The sequence below is a fragment of the Amphiura filiformis genome, chromosome 10 (assembly GCF_039555335.1).
Source record: "Amphiura filiformis chromosome 10, Afil_fr2py, whole genome shotgun sequence".
NCBI lineage: Eukaryota > Metazoa > Echinodermata > Ophiuroidea > Amphilepidida > Amphiuridae > Amphiura > Amphiura filiformis.
Window position 1 is genome coordinate 37,296,504 of NC_092637.1, and position 18,156 is coordinate 37,314,659.

The window sequence follows — 18,156 nt, forward strand, 5'->3', positions numbered from 1 at the left end:
GAGTACCTCGGGCTAATGGGGTGGGTACTGGCTGGAGAGGTGTGTTCCCCTCCTGTGCAAACTGAGAAAGCTTGACATCTAGTGGTAAGAAAAATCAACTTAGTATCATTGTAATTTGGTAAAAAATGGTCATTCATCCTAAAAATAGAATGTAACGCATGCCCATATGTAAATCCACGCCTTAATTGATGATGATGGTAGGAAAAAGGAGGATAATGATGCATGATAATATAGATGATATTTTAATATCATCCATATTAAAATAGTAACAATTACATTAATGGTTAAAGGCCCATTCAGCAATTTGTTCATTTGTAAAATCATCAAAAAAATGTTTTGTTTGCACCTGTGGTTGTAGTATTATATTATAGATGTGCTAACATTGTGTTAAAGGACATTTTACTAATCTCAACTTCAGTAGAGAAATTGGCTACACATTATAATGGGGTTTCAACTTTGTCAATACTGCTGTTTCAGTTGTTTTATTACCAAATTTTTCATTTTGGAAATACCTAATGACAATTTTAATGACTTTTCCCTCACTTAAAGCAATTTATACACAATTTGAATTTTTTCACACTTTGCTAGGATATGGGCCTTTCAGAAGAAAGGAAAATTTTCAATGATAGTAATAAAATGAGACTATCCAAAGTCATCTGTAGATCACCAGGCATATTATATCCCTAAGATTACTAAATGAATAGGGAAAGGGTTACTTTAAAAGGTATCTTTAATGCTCTGCATGCTAGCCATGCGCTTCAATGGAAAAAGTTCAAGTTTTGAAATATTTTCTCAAAATATCAAGAGTTGTCTTAAGAACTACTGAATCAATACTATGCTTGTTTGTACTCATTTTAATGCATTTTTCATGCTGATTCCAAATATGGTCATGAAAATTTACATTTCTGAAATTTTTGAATTTCTAAAAAATGTTTGAAACTTGTCGTCTGCAGTCGACACCCGCGTGAAGAGAGTTAAATCTCTGTACAGTTTAAAATGAATCAATTTGATCTTTACCTCTATCCTCTATGATCATCACAGATCCATTGTCTTATAATTTGTAATATTACATGGTCAAGAAAATCATCAAAAGAAGGAGTGGACAGTTGATGGGTTTTTGATCCCTTGGCGCTTAACAATAGGCGAAAGTGAGTGACAATTACCTCCAAAGGGATACAATATCCAAGCCTGGTAAGATCCATTTCTGAAATTTAAGACGATTTGAAATCCAAGTTGTTACAGGTGTTCCAGGTAGTATAGTTTGTTGTCGGCACAGGTCTGTCACTAGGATCCACAACATACTCATCTATCAGGGCACAGTTCTTTAACCCCGATACACCCGATACATTTGTACATTAATTTGAAAATTTGGGTACAAAAACTCATACTCTGCAACTTGAGGTCAAATTTTGCCTTATGGTTGTTTAATTGAGGTTATTGAACTATGGCATTGGGATGAGGCCATAGTGAAAGTGGTTGTCATGGTTACCATAGCTGTCCTTATAGTGTCCAACTTTCCAGTCAAACTCAGAATCACATTAGGAAATGAAGAAAAATATTTCCATGGATGCGCACTTGACAGTTTCTGAGGGAAAGGGGTGGTTAAAGTTATTTTATTTTTTATAAAAAGATCTACATAAAAAATCTAAAATCTGGCCATTGGCATGATAAAGGTGATATCTAAGTGGCCCATGAATCCAAGGAACTTGTCGGCCTGCTGTTTCTCTTTTGATGTGCCAGTTGTGATCTTAGTAGATAGCAATGGTTTTTCTAGGATCTGTGATCTTATATTACCTGTGCGGTTAAGCCCCCTCAAGTGTTTGGTGAGATTTTAGGAACACATCAGTAGGTCATATTACCAGTTAACTTCAACTTGTTGGACCAGTAATAACCTTATAGTTTGATCAGCTCGTAATCGGCGGAATTGTTAGGCTTTTACCACTATGCCGAAATGAAGACTTACCTGTCTGGTCTATATTTTGTGTGTTAAAGAAAGTAGACAAGTATATAATTTGGATTAATAATTTGTGATTCTTCTGGTGAGATGTCACAAGACAGTTCTCAAAATACAATTTATTTATATATAATCCGCGATTAAGTGCCAAGATATTCCCCTATGGTGTGCTATCCCCATTCTTCAAGGGTCTGGCAACCAAGGGGTCTTATTTGGTTCAAAATTGTACCCAAGAAAAAAAGTTACACCCTTCTTATTTCTTTCTTCCTCCCTTCTTTCCTTCCCCCTAGCCAAATAGCACCTGGGATGCTAGGGTTAATAATTACACCTTAATTCCCTTCCTATATGAGGAATTAACCCAAACCGATCCAAACATCAAAAAAGCTTAATGCACAAAGCAACTTCAGCTTGTTGGTTGAAACAATATCTGTCTTAGGGGAAAATCATTATTATGGATAATTTTAATCATTTCCATTGTTTAGAAAATGGCTTTCTGGTGGCCCAAAAAAGACATCTGGGGGTGGGTGGTGGCTAAATGCGTTGCTACCTACCCCCATCAAGGGTTGAATCTGGGAGTGGGTGGGTGGCTAAATTGCCACATACCCCCCCCCCATTAAAGGTTGAATTTGAAGAAAATTCAACTTGCAAATGCCTTTTTTTAAAGTAAATATTTAAAAAAGTCTTTTGGCATTTCCAACAGTGATGATTTTTAATGTTGATGATTTTTAAATGTTTAAATATTAAATAAGATTTATTTCTGATACGGAATTAAAATGGAATTCAGGTACACAACTTTCTCTCAAACTTTGTCACATGATTATCACGAGCGTGTTTCAGTTCAGGGAAGTTCAGTTATAAACACTCTTGGACTGAAATTAATCGCAATCACAAATAATTTTATCATCTTGTACCATATGTTGGTATCCCATATCTATCTATACTAATAAAATAATAAGCGGTCTCTATCTGTCTATCTGTCTATCTATCTATCTGTCTATCTGTCTGTCCGGCTATGCGTTTCGCCGCACTTCGACGCATCGTGCTGGAATTTTGGATATAGATAGGTATTGGGAAAAGCATGTTGGCCATGTGGTTTTGAAGGTCATCGGAGGTCAAGGTCAAAGGTCAAAATTTCAAACTTTGTCCGATCGGGCCCAAACTTGGTGGGTGGAATCCTTGATAGGAGGGAATGTAATCGTGAAATAAAATCAAGGTCAACCGAGGTCAAAGGTCATTACGGAGGGGTCAAATTTCAAACTTTGCCCGATCGGGCTCAAACTTGGTGGGTCGAAACCTTCGTATGAGGGGAGCATGAAAAACATGATATGGAGGCCATCCGAGGTCAAAGGTCAAAGGTCATGGATTGCAAACTTTGTCCTTTCTGGCTCAAACTTGGTGAGTGGAATCCTTCATACAAGGGGAATATATGCGCAAAACAAAATTGAGGTCAACCGAGGTCAAAGGTCATGTAGGGGCTAAATTTAAACTTTGCCCTATTGGGCTTAAACTTGATAGGTGGAATCCTTCGTATGAGGGGAGCATGAAAAAAATTACACCGAGGCCATCAGAGGTCAAAGGTCATCTAGGGTAAAACAGTATCGCTATCATGCCAGTGCTCTCACAGCATCAGGGCTCTCAAAGCCGCAGGTGCACTAGTATCATAATAAAACAATGTGAAAGATAATACAGATGATACTTCTTTTATTTTGCACATGTGAAATTTTTACATACCCACGAGCCATTTAAATATGACATTAAAACGCAGATTTGTACAATTAATAGGTGCGAGTGCTTATGGCAGTGTGAGCATGTTTTGTGCATTCTCAGTACACAGAGCAAAATGGTCAATTGTCATTTTTGTGAAAGAAATAGTCCTTACAAATGAAAGTTTTTATATCAATGATATCAGTAAATACATATTAAGGTTGTTGAACTGTTTGTTTGTTCTTCGGACAAAGATTGTTGTTGTAAGTTAAGAAATGAATTGACCAAGAAGGTCACTGAAAACATAGCCAGACACTTATGTTGTATATTTACATTATGATTGTATTCTATTGCTAAAATACTTGGGTTTTTTTCATAGCGCATATCATAGTTGGCATTTTTCACCCACCGGATTCTATCTATTAAACAGGACATTTATTTATTTTTCTTATTTGTTTATGTTATTAGAAAGTAAGAAAGCTAATGTTTGAATAAGAAAGGCAAACAAAATTAATAACGCTCAAAATTAAAATGAAAATATATAACTTTTTGATGCAACTCAGCAAACATGTAAACATTTGATTCTATTATGCATATTTTTAAAGCCCACGTTATTCCCCTGAAATCAAATCCTGTAAAAGGCTCACCCCTATAATATGAATGGTTCTATCCACACATCACCTGCATTGAGTTGAGTCTCCCATTCCAACACACACATTCTGTAAACTAGGCACGCTCCATTATTGACTCTACCACATAGAGTGGTGGTGATGGTGGAGGTGAAACCAACGTGTTACAAATTAATTCAGCATTAGAGTGAAAAGTGTGGAGAATTTAGCAGCTAGCTGAGTGAACGGAGATATCTCTATTGACTTTTTTATTTCCCGCTCAGTTCACTCACAAGTGGTTCTTTTCAGTGTGGGTAGTGTCGAGTATTTTGCCTCAGGTTTGAATTAGCCCTTCACTAGGCATCCCTGGGTAGCCTACTTGGCCACGGTGTACATACGAGGCACGCAGCTAGCTATTAATAGGATAGGAGGCTCAGCCTGGACGTAGTACGTTACGTGTGGAGCAATCATATCGGTGGACAAAATTGACAGGTAATCATTCAGTTGGGTTTAATCACAAGACCACATTGATTTACTACACTGAACAAGTTGCATAAACTGAGCTGAGCATCTTTCTTTCTAGACCAAAGTTTTGATGCAATCACAGGATCGTTCAAACGAACGGGATTGACTTGATTTGTCAATATCTAGATCAAAGTTTTGACGAATGTGACGGGATCGTTCAAACGGAAGGAATTGACTTGATTGTTTGATTTGTCATTTATTTCGTATAGGAGGAGCGGATATTTGTGCGTGACTATTGGGAATGTGCCCGGTGAAATAATACTGATTTATTCGGCCGGCCGGTCGGCGTCTCTCTCATCCTTTGATGATCACAGGTGGACAGCTTTCACAGGTGAGGTGATAACTTTTGCTTTTATTTCTTGCTATGTGAGTTATATTGGATTGTAACAAGTTAATTCACATCAACATCAATTGATTTGGCAAGAGTCATAGCACTCTTTAAACTTAAAATGGAAATTTATAAAACTTTCCCTTTTCTGTTTTGTGTGTGTGTCTTTTCTTTCATTGATTCTTTCTTTCATTTGTTCTTTCTTTCTTTTTCTTTCTTTCTTTCTTTCTTTCTTTCTTTCTTTCTTTCTTTTTTCTTTCTTTCTTTCTTTCTTTCTTTCTTTCTTTCTTTTTTTTCTTTCTTTCTTTTCTTTCTTTCTTTCTTTTCTTTCTTTCCTTTTCTTCTCTCTCTCTCTTTCTTTCTTTCTTTCTTTTTTCTTTCCTTTCTTTCCATCTTCTTTCTTTTTCTTTCTTTCTTCCTTTCTTCCTTCCTTCCTTTCTCCCTTCCTCCCTTCCTTCCTTCCTTCCTTCCTAACTTCCTTCCAGCCTTCCTTCTTTCCTTCCTTCCTTCCTTCTTTCCTTCCTTCCTTCCTTCCTTCCTAACTTCCTTCATGCCTTCCTAGCTTCCTTCCTGCCTTCCTTCCTGCCTTCCATTCTTTCTTTAAAAGGAGCGGAAAGTGATGATAATCTGAACAACTTGCCCACATATCCATTGATCATATAAACCCAATTAAATTTAATTATCCTTACTATAAATGGAGATGGGAAAACTAAAGAATACAGGTGTGTTGAGTGTGTGAGTGGAGACAGTCGTTAGCAATGGGTGTATTCATTACAAAGCACATGTGAAAATCTGAAGGCAACCAGTGTTTCATCATTTCTACTTTCTTGTAATGGGCTGTTCCAATTAAAAACTATGCCCCTAAAGATTTTGGAATTCCAACCAAAATTAATCTTGAGTTTTATCCATCAAAGTAGAAAAGAAGTGGACGGTTTCAAACAAAATTGTCAAATTTGAGGCCAAAATGTCGAAAATTCAGCCAAAATTTTATTTTTAACAATTTTCAACAGTAATTTAACATAATACTGGCAAAAATTTCCAGATGAATTGAGCAGAAGCTTGTAATTGAGATGGTAGCGAAATCTTCTACCTGGGGGTGTGGATTTGAAATGGAATAGCCCAACTGAGTTAGTCCTTAAGAATGGACGTTTAATTTGTTGTAAAGGTGTTTCATAAGTGTTAAGATTGAAGTAGGTAGATGGAGCAATTGAAAAACTGCTATACAGGTGTTAAACATGTAGTAGTACAGACATGGTAACAACTAACATACAAGCCCTTGAAATGTGACTATAATTATCGCAGTTTGTTGTCATCGACTTAAGACTATCCCAATTGAGGAAGTCCTTAAGAATGGACATTTATTTGTCTTAAAGGTGTTTCATAAGTGTTAAGATTGAAGTAGGTAACTAGATGGAGCAATTGAAAAACTGTTATACAGGTGTTAAACATGTAGTAGTACAGACATGGTAACAACTAACATACAAGCCCTTGAAATGTGACTGTAATTATCGCAGTTTGTTGTCATGACTGTAGACTATCTCAATTGAGGAACTCCTAAGAATGGACATTTAATTTGTCTTGAATGTGTTTCAGAAGTGTTAAGATTGAAGTAGGAAGATGGAGCAATTAAAAAACTGTTATGTAGGTGTTAAACATGTAGTACTACAGATATGGTAACAACTACATACAAGTCCTTGTAATGTGACTGTAATTATTGCAGTTTGTTGTCGCCACTGTAGACTATGTTGATACAAGACTCCCCAGCTATTTGTAATTTAAAAGTGCTATGAATGACTGAATTACAAAATTACCCTTTTTTAGCGTTTTTAATTTGTTTATACATGTAGTAGGACTGTCCTTAAAACAAGTTTAGGATAACTTTCAGTTTAGCATAGAAATTTAACAAAAGTAAAAATTAACTTTTTTAATTATTGATGTCAGCTAGTCTGAGCCACCTCAAAGAAATTTCACAAAGCGGGTGTTATACTTTCTAGAAATAATGAAATTCATTTCCTTCTTTTTTAAAAGTAAAATGGAGTGAAAATGTTGAGTACTACTGATTGCACCTATGCTATCGATTGCATGAGACAAACTTTTGAGTGTGTGTGAGTACCGGTACTTTCAGGATTATTGCTTAAGTTAACTATCCAGAGAGGTTGCATCAGCAACTTTTAGGCTCTGTTGCTTACTATCTAGAGAGGTTGGGCGCTTGGTCCAGCTCTTCAGGCTGGGTGCGTGCTATGCGCTCGCTAAGTTTGTGAATGCCACAGACTGCGATTAGTGTGTGAGTTGCCACAATTCTAGATTTGGTTCAGCTACAATCATGTGTATGGTTAACCTGAAACCAGTCCTCATTTACTCAGATAATCACAACTCCACATTAAAAGAAATTAAAACTCTTTGACTAGTATAAAAGCTCTTTTAATTCAAGAGCCTTGGTTCTAAAAGTTCTTTTTAATTCACCAAAACCAGTATAATTAATTTTGCCAGAGGCACTCCCACTCAAATTTGAATGTATTTCTGGTTTATTTGTATTGGTGTATAATTCATTGCATCTTATAGTCCGTTCTAAGAAACTAGTGATCTGGGGTCAATGTCCGTCTTACTCACGTTTTTTGCTCCACCTGGCAATGTTTTCACAGCATTAACATACCTATCTTTCAATACTATCTTTTGCCTTTTTTCATGCCGTGACCTTTCTAGAAATGCCGTCCTTTAGAACACCTATTTATATTGGAACACATACAGAACTTTTGTGTTTCAAATTTACTTTTACATTCACTTGTTCAAATAACGAACTGTCCACATTATGGTGGTTATGTGAACTCAAATAATTGTATTTTGTTGGCGTATGTGTATGTTTGATCTAAATGTGGTTAGGGGTTGATAGTCGGTGGGGTTATTAGCCGGGACACCTAATTACTTAAAACCCTTATCATTACTCTTACCCTATCCCTAAACTTCACCCTAATATAACCTTAGTACTAATCCCAACCATAAACATAATCCGGACTTTAATCCTAACTCTGACCCTAACCCTAAGCTGTTCCCTAACACTAATCCTAACCTTATCATGCTTATCCCTAACCCTAATCCTACCATAAAATGCCCTAAACCCTTAACCTTTACCCTTTATTACTGACAAGTGACCCTTTGGACTGATGGGCTATATCCAAATTTAATTGAAATGTACAAAGGCTTGCACAATTTTGCAAAATTATACTGTCCCTTCTTTTGACTATCAGGTAGATCTACTCCAAAGTTCATTTCTCTATTTGTCACGCACATATTGAACAAGTATTAGCTGTACAATGCAATAAATGAAGCTTATTGATCTGCCTTGAAGTTCAAATCGATCAGTGTGTTATACACAGATTCTGAATTGGCGCAGCAATGTTATGATTATCAACAACAGTACTTAACATGCTTAAAACTGTGTCAACTTAACCAGGGGGGATGATGCAAGCTGATGCAGCAATCATTAATAAATTGCCATAATTATGCGTTGCTTTCAGGGCCCCCTTACCCAATCATCCCTTGAGGACAGCTCTTCAAGGTTCTGATGCTCCAGTTTTTGAACACCCATGGCTCTACAGGGTTAGAATTTCAACATGAATCTGCAAATCGATTCTCATAAAGATTCTCATACAAAAATTTGATTCGTGTCAATTTTTGAAGTCTATGTAGACAATTAAAATCATTCCCACAAAATTCTTTGAAAGAATTCAAGTTAGCAGCTTTGGAGACGTAATTAAATACTGATCGATTGGACCTGTCTATGCGAAAATCTGCACTGAATTTGATAGTGAATAAGTCAAAATTAGATTTCAACTTTATAGGGCAAAATGGGTGTTATGCAAGTCTTTGAGTGGGCTTATTCTCCTGGGCTTGTTCTTGATAAAATTTTGGCTCATAGTGTTGCAAGTTGTGCAACCTCATATTTATTTCTAGTATAGAGCCTCTGCCACTACCCATAATACACAAGCACAAATTACAAGGTGTACTACAGGGTGTATCAAAATGATTCGTACCCATCAGTTTCCAGGGATTATGAACAAGACTTTCACATCAAAATACAACATAAGATCCACCTAATTAGTAGATTATTGTTATAAAGGGTCCTAAAACAGTACATTCTGATCATTTCAACAAAACCCAATGTTGCATTTAGAAGAAGCAGGCTTTTCATTAAATATCAAAAACTGATGGGTACTAATCATTTTGATACACCCTGTACTACCATATCCACAATCTGAGGCACTGGGCCTCGACCTTCAGCCTCGATGTCAGCGCTATGCGCCTCTTCTCATCTCGGCGATGTGTGCCTTGGTATCAGTGCTCGAATTGGACATCACAATCCCTAGGCCTTCAGCCTCGATGTCGGTGCTATGTGCCTCTTCTTACAAGGACTGTGCGCCTTGAAATCAGCGCTATGTGCCTCTGCTTGCGCTAGCGCAAGCCCCAGGGCGCAAACTCCCTGTCCTGTTGGACATGACAATCCGAGGGAACTGATCAAGTTCTACCTCATATGTAACTAGGGTTGCCAAACCCACAATTTGGTAGCCCAAATGGGTGGCTTTTGAAAATTTTCACTGCGGCCTATGACAATATCCTGTCCCATGTATGGTTAAGAAAACATCATAGTTTCCTGTCCCATACAAACTAATGGTTATATTAATAGAGAAAAATCAGACTGCATTTCGATTATTTGGCCCACGATTCAGGTTGAATTTTTTTTTTCAACTCTGCATGTAATGGTTTGGCCAATATTTGCACTGCACTGAATCCAGCTCCAGGTAAGTGCAAGTGGGTAGTGGTTTTCTTGGGGACATGGGAGAATAAGCAATTCCCTACAGCAAATTCCTACAATTCTTTACAACATCACACTAAAGGGATTCTCTCAAGTTTTTGACATTTCTGGGATATTTTTTGCAGCACTTACAGTATAGTAGCTGTGTCAGGTATCATAAATACACATTGGAAAACAATACTTAGAAACAGTTCCTCCAAGATTAATAAAGATTGATACCTCCCTCCCCTGGGGGGTCTTGGTGAAAATGTGGATACTGAGATATACAGCTGAGACTCCCTCCCCTCTGGTAAGGGTTGGGGTGGTGAGGGGCCTCATTGTCAAGGTGGATAGTGGATACTGATATGTACAGCTGAAACCCCCTCCCCTCTTGAAAGGGTTGGGGTGGTGAGGGGTCTCAGTGTCAAGGTGGATACTGAGATGTATAGCTGAGACTCCCTCCCCTCTGGAAAGGGTTGGGGTGGGGAGGGGTCTCACTGTCAAGGTGGATACTGAGATGTACAGCTGAGACCCCCTCCCCTCTGGAAAGGGTTGGGGTGGTGAGGGGCCTCATTGTCAAGGTGGATACTGAGATGTACAGCTGAGACTCTCTCCCCTGTGGAAAGGGTTGGGGTGGTGAGGGTCGAGGGGTCTCACTGTCAAGGTGGATACTGAGATGTACAGCTGAGACCCCTAGTGCTGGAGTCTTGGTGTAAAGGTGAATACGGGATGTGTGGGTGAGGATGCTGAATGTGTCATCTTCAGTCAAATCGACTGCTCGGTGCCAGAAGTGGGTAAGTGCAATAGCCATGTGTAGATGAGTACAATCAACGCACTGAATGGTCTATTGTTCTATTGTGTCCGATTTGAGCGCTGACATATTTGAAAATGTTGCCAATCAATATTCATGAGAGTGTACATTCAACGTCCAATTCTCGAAATTGGCTGACTTGTGCTTGGCAGGTGTAAAATACATCTGACTGGGCGTTTTAAATACGTAACGCATAAAGGCATTGACATCATCGAATGGCTGCCTATAGTGCTGTTAGCGTTAGGCCTATGTGGGGGGGCTGTGTTTAGTTTCTATAATAATTATTATAAGGCCTACATTTTGTCATTCCTTTTTCTTTTCTCTGTACTTAATCTTTCCTTGAAGTATCACTCCCTCTTCTTATCACCCTTCCCTTCTCCATCCCCTCTTACTTTTTGTCCCCTCTCATTCCTATCATTTTTCTTATCTTTCTATTTATTTACTTCTATTTATTTATTTCTCTTCATTTCTCCCTCTTTCTCTCTTTCTCTCTTTCTCTCTTCCTCCAATCCCCCTCTCATTCTTCATATCCCCTCTTTCACCTCTTCCTCCCTAATCCCTTACCTCTCACAGAAGAGCTGCCCCCCTTCAGTACGCCACTGTTTATGACATTCTCCTTCTTAAAATAAAATAAAATGTCAATTTGTGAAACAACTTTTATATAGGCCTATACCGGTATTCTTATTATTTGTTACATGTATACGTATAGCTATTACCATTATACAGTACTATATACATGTAGACATGGCAGCCTTGATGTGTATCATTCAGCAAGCACATTCAATTTATTTAAATGAAGCACCTGAAGTCAGTGGGGTGATCACGAACTGTACTCAGCGGCTAATGTGTGCTTTTTGTGCTTACGGCTACTCAATCACATCCTTGTGTGTTATGGTAACAAAAGGTACTTTTTCGTTCCAGGCGTCGCTTTCACGTGCCTTTTCGTTTGATCACTTATTGACAGTAGCCTGCTAGGTAAAGCGTTAATACACTGTCGGGTCAGCTTACCGATTTAATGGCGGAAGCCCTTTGTCCCAAACAAAAGGTACCTTTCGATGAATAGCTTGTCAGATTTCAAATCGGCACAAGGTTTCAATGCGTTACGTAATCTATTTCTTCTCCATCTTTAATAGCTCCATGAGTACAATATACTCTGTATAAATTCCCAAATGTTCACAGGGCAGCTATTGCACTTACCTAGTTCTGGCACTGAGCAGTACACACACTCACTAGCATATTGAAAGCTCAGCCCTCTGATATATACTTGAGGGTTTATAGTTAGGTCTGGGGGGTTAGGTTACTGGGTTAGGGTTAGTGTTAGGGTGTGGAGGGTATATAGGATGGATCTCCGGCAGCATGGCACACATTTGAACCATATTCCCCTGTATTTTAGTGTCATAGACCCTGTTCACATTAGAAAATTTCTTCATTCGACGAAGATAAATTAATCTTAATTAACTAATTAAGCATGCGTACACATTATGCTGAACGAAGATCGAAGGAAGACATTGCACTGTGTACACATTTCATGCAAATTAACGAAGCTCAAACGAAGCTATTAACGCCCGGCTATTATTAAAGCCGGCGAAGGTCACTTGTCAGTGTCACATGATCACTTTCCTTCGTCGAACGAAGCGAGCGTACACATTACAAAATTAGCTTTGTCAAACAAAGTATTCGTTCGTCGAAACAACCTTTTTAGCTTCGTTGAACAAAGCAATTTTAATCTTTGTCGAAAGAAGAAAAGTGCGTACACATTAGGACAAAACGATTTTTAATCTTCGTTCGAGGTTCGTCGAAAGAAGAAAATTGTGAACAGGGTCATAGTCTGGGAAACTGATATGAAACTGTGTTCATAGCATTGGCAGGCAGTGAGGCCCACTTTGAGTGTGTAAGGTAGTGAAGTTTTGTAACATTTTTGAGCTCAATTCCGTATACTGGAATTGCTGTCTTGCATTGAAGCACTTGGTATGGATTTGCTAGGGTTGTCTATGGCTTTAGTGCTCAATCTCACAGCTCTGGGGATCAGTATGGATCATAAGAAACTGTCATGCAGGTGTAGAAAACTATAACATTTTATACATTCAGCACTCTGACAACATGAAAATACGTAGGGGAAGAAAATTTAATCAAGTTTGCTTCGTAACTTGATCACTCAATTGATATTGTTTATTTATTCTTTCTCTCTTTGCACATCCTTGTTCAGTCCCAATACTATGCATCCATTTTTCCATCTATCACTCTCTACAACCTTGCGCTTGTAACCAAATTACTCTCATCCCAATGACATATTTCAATAACCTCCATCTAGCAATCATGGATCAAACTTTGACCTCAAGTTGTGGGATATGAGTTCTCATACCCAAAACATTCAAAGGTCATAATGTGTGTATATAAGCATAATGGGATTAAAGAACTTTGTACAGATGGATGAGCTTGTACGAAATCCTCTGTGATGCAAAACCGGCAAATTAGAGCTCTAGGTTCTGGTTGCAAGTATTGATCTTACCAGGGTAGCCCTGTAAATCCCTAGATTTTTCAAGTGTAATCAATTTTACCTGCAGGTTATGTAGTAGCTTGTAGTCAGATAAGTAACTTTATGGTTTGAAGTGCTGAACATGCATACAGATAACTGTTGGCGAGGCCAAGGTCTTAAAAAAAATTCCAGTGCTACCATGATTTGAAAAATTTAACAGAATGTCATGATCTGTTTTGCCAGATATTTATAGAGCTTGATTCTTGTTGATTGGCATTTTTATAGATGTTAAATTGTTATATTCCTTTAGTTTGACAAAACTAGAATACTAAGGCCAAGTAAATAAAAAAAAAAACATGTTTCTCGTCCCCTCCCGCTTCCTTTTTTGAAGATTTTGCATTTTTATTTTTATTTTGCAATCTTTCTGTCATAACTTTTAGTAAAGATACTGGAGAAGTTGCAACTTCTTCATACAGGGTGTCCCAAAAAAAAGAGGCCCCACATTGCGCCCTCTTTTTATCCTATTTTAGACAAGTTGATCAAGTATTTGTTGGTATGTTTTTCACTCTGTCCACGGAGGAGGTTTGGCTACTTCAAAGATTGAAAAGTGCATATACCATGCATGAATATAAAACATTCCTCGTTGATACCTTTATAAAATAACAACTTTATTTAGGGAATGGGCTTTACCGGTGGGCTTATGGGTTATGGATTTTGTTAAGTGTCATTAATTTGCAATTACTTGTGTTTTTCTCGGTTATTTTATGCCTTTTTGTTTGATTATGTTTCTTACTTTATTGTTTCTTGCTTTCTTTTTATTGACAACATAAGCCATTTCTCTTTTTGGAATAAAAGGTAGCCCTGAAAAGGGCTGTTTAGTTTGTCTTTGGTTCTTTTGAAGTGAGTTTACTGTGCTGCTCTGCCCTCTACCTGGTTGCCTCCTTGACGAATGCAGGTTTCAGCCCTAGTCCTCATTGCATCAATTACGTTGCGTACCATCCTTGCGCGCCGGGTACTTGCGAATGCAGCAGTAATACGGGGTTGCGAACATGTTTGAAGCTAGCTGGTGATCCTCGCTTATAGTGAATGCTTTCCCAAGCCTAATGCTATTATCTATCCATGTCATTAAGGTGGCTGTGTACTCTCAGACATGCATGTAGTAAAAGTGCAATAACTTTGTAATTATTCATAAAAACATATAAAAGTATACATTTTTATGAAGGCAAGACATCAATAAATCTTAATATAAATACAGATTTGGGGTAACAACAACAATTTTGAAGAAAATCACAAAAAAGTGAGTTTTTGGCAGTATTTGTTAGGTACATCATAGCAAAAAAACACTCTTTCCAAAATATTTTATTTTGTTTTTAGCTCAATCTTGAGGCTCCATTCCAAAAACTTTATTTTTATTTTTTTGATATTGGCCTTATTTTGTGAGATATTGACCATATAAGGCATCAAAATGAACTTTTAAAATTCAAAACGCCTATTTGCACAAAATGATGCCCAAAATCGAAATAGACCAAAATATAAAAAAATGAGAAAAACGTTTCTTGAGTCGATCATGCTTTTTACGATGATCATATTTGCTTACCTATAGATGCTGTATTTATTGAGTTATCGTGTACCTAAATCGTCATTTTACCGAGAAAATGAACATTGAAATAATGGCCGTTGAAGTTTAAAGTGGTCACATTTTGCACTTTCATCGAATCTCACAGGAGAATCGACAGTTTTCGTTTTGTAACTTATATTACGTGAACATCGGGTAAATCCACAGTCCCTTGATAAGTTTGAGCGAAATCCATTCATAACTTGATATTTAAATCGGGGGAAAGAACTTGAAAAGACCCACATTTTATCAGCTAAAACGGAGCCATTTGACAACTAGGTTTTTGTGAAATCAGTGCTTCCGTGGTGTTTCCATAAGATGCGCCGCGCATGCAGATAAGCGTCGCGTATGCGTCGCGTATTTGTGCGTTAACAAATTGCGCGATACGCAACGCGATGAGTTGTTGCGTGCGTGTACCTTGCTGGTACAACAAAGATTTTCTTTCCTTTTCAATTTCAAACACGAGTGGAATAGTGAAATAAAATCCTTAAAATATTGCAGTTGGAGTTTACAAATCTGGATTTTCATTCCTTGTATTTATAAAAAACATAACAAGGTACAAACATATCATAAAAACTCAATTTTGAGAAAGAAACAATGGCTAGAGTACACAGCCGCGTTAACCATGTGTTTCGTTTAAATCTTTGATGTAGCCAAACCTCATCCGTGGACAGAGTGAAAAACGGGTACATTTCTTAAAGAGGGCATATCTTCAAAAATTGTGAGCCGATTGAAATAATTGTTTTGGTTTATTAAAGCTAACGATTTAAGGTTTCTTTAGATACCAAAATACATTTGATCAACTTCTCAGAAATAGGAGAAAAAGAGGACGCAATGAGGGGCCTCTTTTTTTTGGGACACCCTGTATAAGCCTTTACAATAGTATTAGAAGCATTTATGAAGTGTTTTGTGATGACCAGAGGGGTTGACTTCTCAAAACAACAAAATAAAAAGAGCCTCTTCATGTTTTTCAGCTTCTAATCTTTACGCTATAAAAAGGATAAAAAGCGTCTAAATAGGGCAATTTAGGGCATTTTTTCAATTAAAAATAAAAAGCCCCTCTTCCTCCTATTTTTCCAAAACCTGGACGAGAAACATGTTTTATTTTTTACTTTGCCTAATTAAAATCCATTTCCAATCAATTTGTAGAGGGAAGGACACCAAAACCTGCTTTTCTGTGTGTTTTAATATCAACCACTCATCTGCAATAGCCAACAATAATAACTTTTAAAAAGTCTTGAAGTTGTAGAATATGTCGTTTTTATGCAAAGACCAAGGCTTGAAACACCATCCATTACTGTCTGGGACCCAGTTAGTGCGCCATCAGTTGGCAAAATCGCGTTAGTTAAAAAAGCTCTGGTTAAAAAGGTAATTCCGGCAAAAGGGTGACCAACACTTGTTCCATGAATTAATGAATAATTAAAACAGGGTCATAGGTTAAGCTCAGCACTTGAGAATTGTAAAATGTATCGTTCACATGGCACTCGAGCATCACTCGGGGAAATCGCGAAATCCCCTCAATTTCTTGGTGATAAATTTTGGGGCACTGAAACTTAGGGATTGGAATTCTCAAGAGCATTCACACGGCCGATAACACCAAGTTTTTGCTCGAGAACCCGGGCGAGAACCATGTTCCTTAAAAGCAAAAAAAGATGTGCCTAGTGTGATGAGATAGTTACTAGACAAGGTTGGAAAAGTTCAGCATAAAATTGCAAATTGCTTCTTTTCTTTAAAAAAATGAAAAAAGTAAGAAAAAAACCTGTATGTAAATTTGCACCAATTTTAATTCACCTTTATTTAGGAAAGCTGCACTGATTTGTAACATTCATAATTGCGAACTTTTAAGTTTGTCCATCACATATTAGCCTATCAAAATAATCAAGTCATCAGTATAAATGATAAAGTAATATCTAACTCAGTGGTAAATTATATGACAGAAAGTGTGAAATTAAACAGCCTGTAAACTGTAGATATTGTGTTCAGTTGATGTGGGCAGGTGTGCAATATCTTCCTGTCATAGAATCCATTGAAAGCTGAGGACTGGACTAAAAGACTAAGGTCTGCCATTCCCATCATGCATCTGGGACGTCCTGTAATATTTTTTTTTTTTGCTTATATATTTTTGCATGGGGGTGACATTATTTTTTGTGTGTGATAATTTGAAATTATTTATTATTAGGTCGTCCAAAGGAAAAAAACCTTATGGCATCACGAGTTGTGTGTCCGTCTGTCAGTCGGGGTGTCCGTCAGTATGTCCGTCAACAATTATGTAAGGCTTTTTTGTCTCATATGAACAATTTAAATCCTATTGCAACCAAACTTGTGTCATAGTTGCACTATATGTGTTGTGAGTATGGTCACATACTGAGGTCAAAGGTCATTTGAGGTCAACTGTAAATAGGCTGAAAATACAAAATCTGGTCTCACATGTAAAGTTTACATTCAATTGCAACCAAACTCAGGCCCGTACGCAGAGGGGGTGCAGGGGGTGCATCGAGGTTTTTTACGCTTTTTTGGTCAAAAATTGTCAACATTTTGGGAAAAAAGTCCACTTTTCACAAAATTGCCCCCCCCCTTGGGAAAAAAAAAACCACTTTTTCAAAATCAGCACCCCCAAACAAAATCCTGCGTCGGGCCTGACCAAACTTGAGCCATATTTGCATCATGGAAGCTTGTATGTAGTAGTGGTGTTCAAGGTCACATACTGAAGTCAAAGATTATTTGAAGTTAACTTGTAAATAGGCTGAAAATTCAAAATCTGGTCACACATGAACAGTTTACATCCAGTTGCAACCAAACTTGAGCCAAAGCTGTATCATAGGAGCTTCCCCCGGGAGCTTCCATGTAATGGTAGTGTTTAAGGTCACATACTGAGGTCAAAGGTTATTTGAGGTCAACTTGTCGAATTGGCTGAAAATGAACAAAATAATGTTTCTGCAAAAATCATGTTTTGCATAAATAATTACATTGTGTAGTGTTCACTACCCATATCTTTGGACGCCCTATCTGGGACCGCCATCCCTGTTTTTTTAAGGAATACTTTCCCAACATGGCATGATGCTTTTTTACACCGCAGCATCTCGCAATGAAATTTATTTGTACTGCAATGATAAAAAAAAGCGCAGTGATTTATGATCAGAATTAGCTTACTAGGCACCGCCAGGGTTCGAACCCGCAACCTCTCGCACCATAGTCGAATGCCATGATATATCGCAGCCCGTATGTGGAGTCTGCATCATGCTTTAAATTCATTCTACCGTCCTTGATTTTCCAGCAGCCAATCACTGTGTTCTGTGAGAGTCTTGTAAAAATGGTTTTAGTTAACATTTTCCATTGCTACCTGTTT

The 18,156-nt window shown here is 37.6% G+C and overlaps 1 long non-coding RNA gene across 1 annotated transcript in view; it reads left to right on the forward strand.

Annotated features, from left to right (window-relative positions):
• The window catches only part of LOC140162810 (uncharacterized), a 92,504-nt gene that overhangs the window by 48,075 nt on the left and 26,273 nt on the right, over positions 1–18,156 (forward strand). Inside the window, exon 3 of the long non-coding RNA XR_011860350.1 lies at positions 5,001–5,122. This is a non-coding gene — a long non-coding RNA (uncharacterized lncRNA). The remainder of the gene's footprint in view (positions 1–5,000; positions 5,123–18,156) is intronic.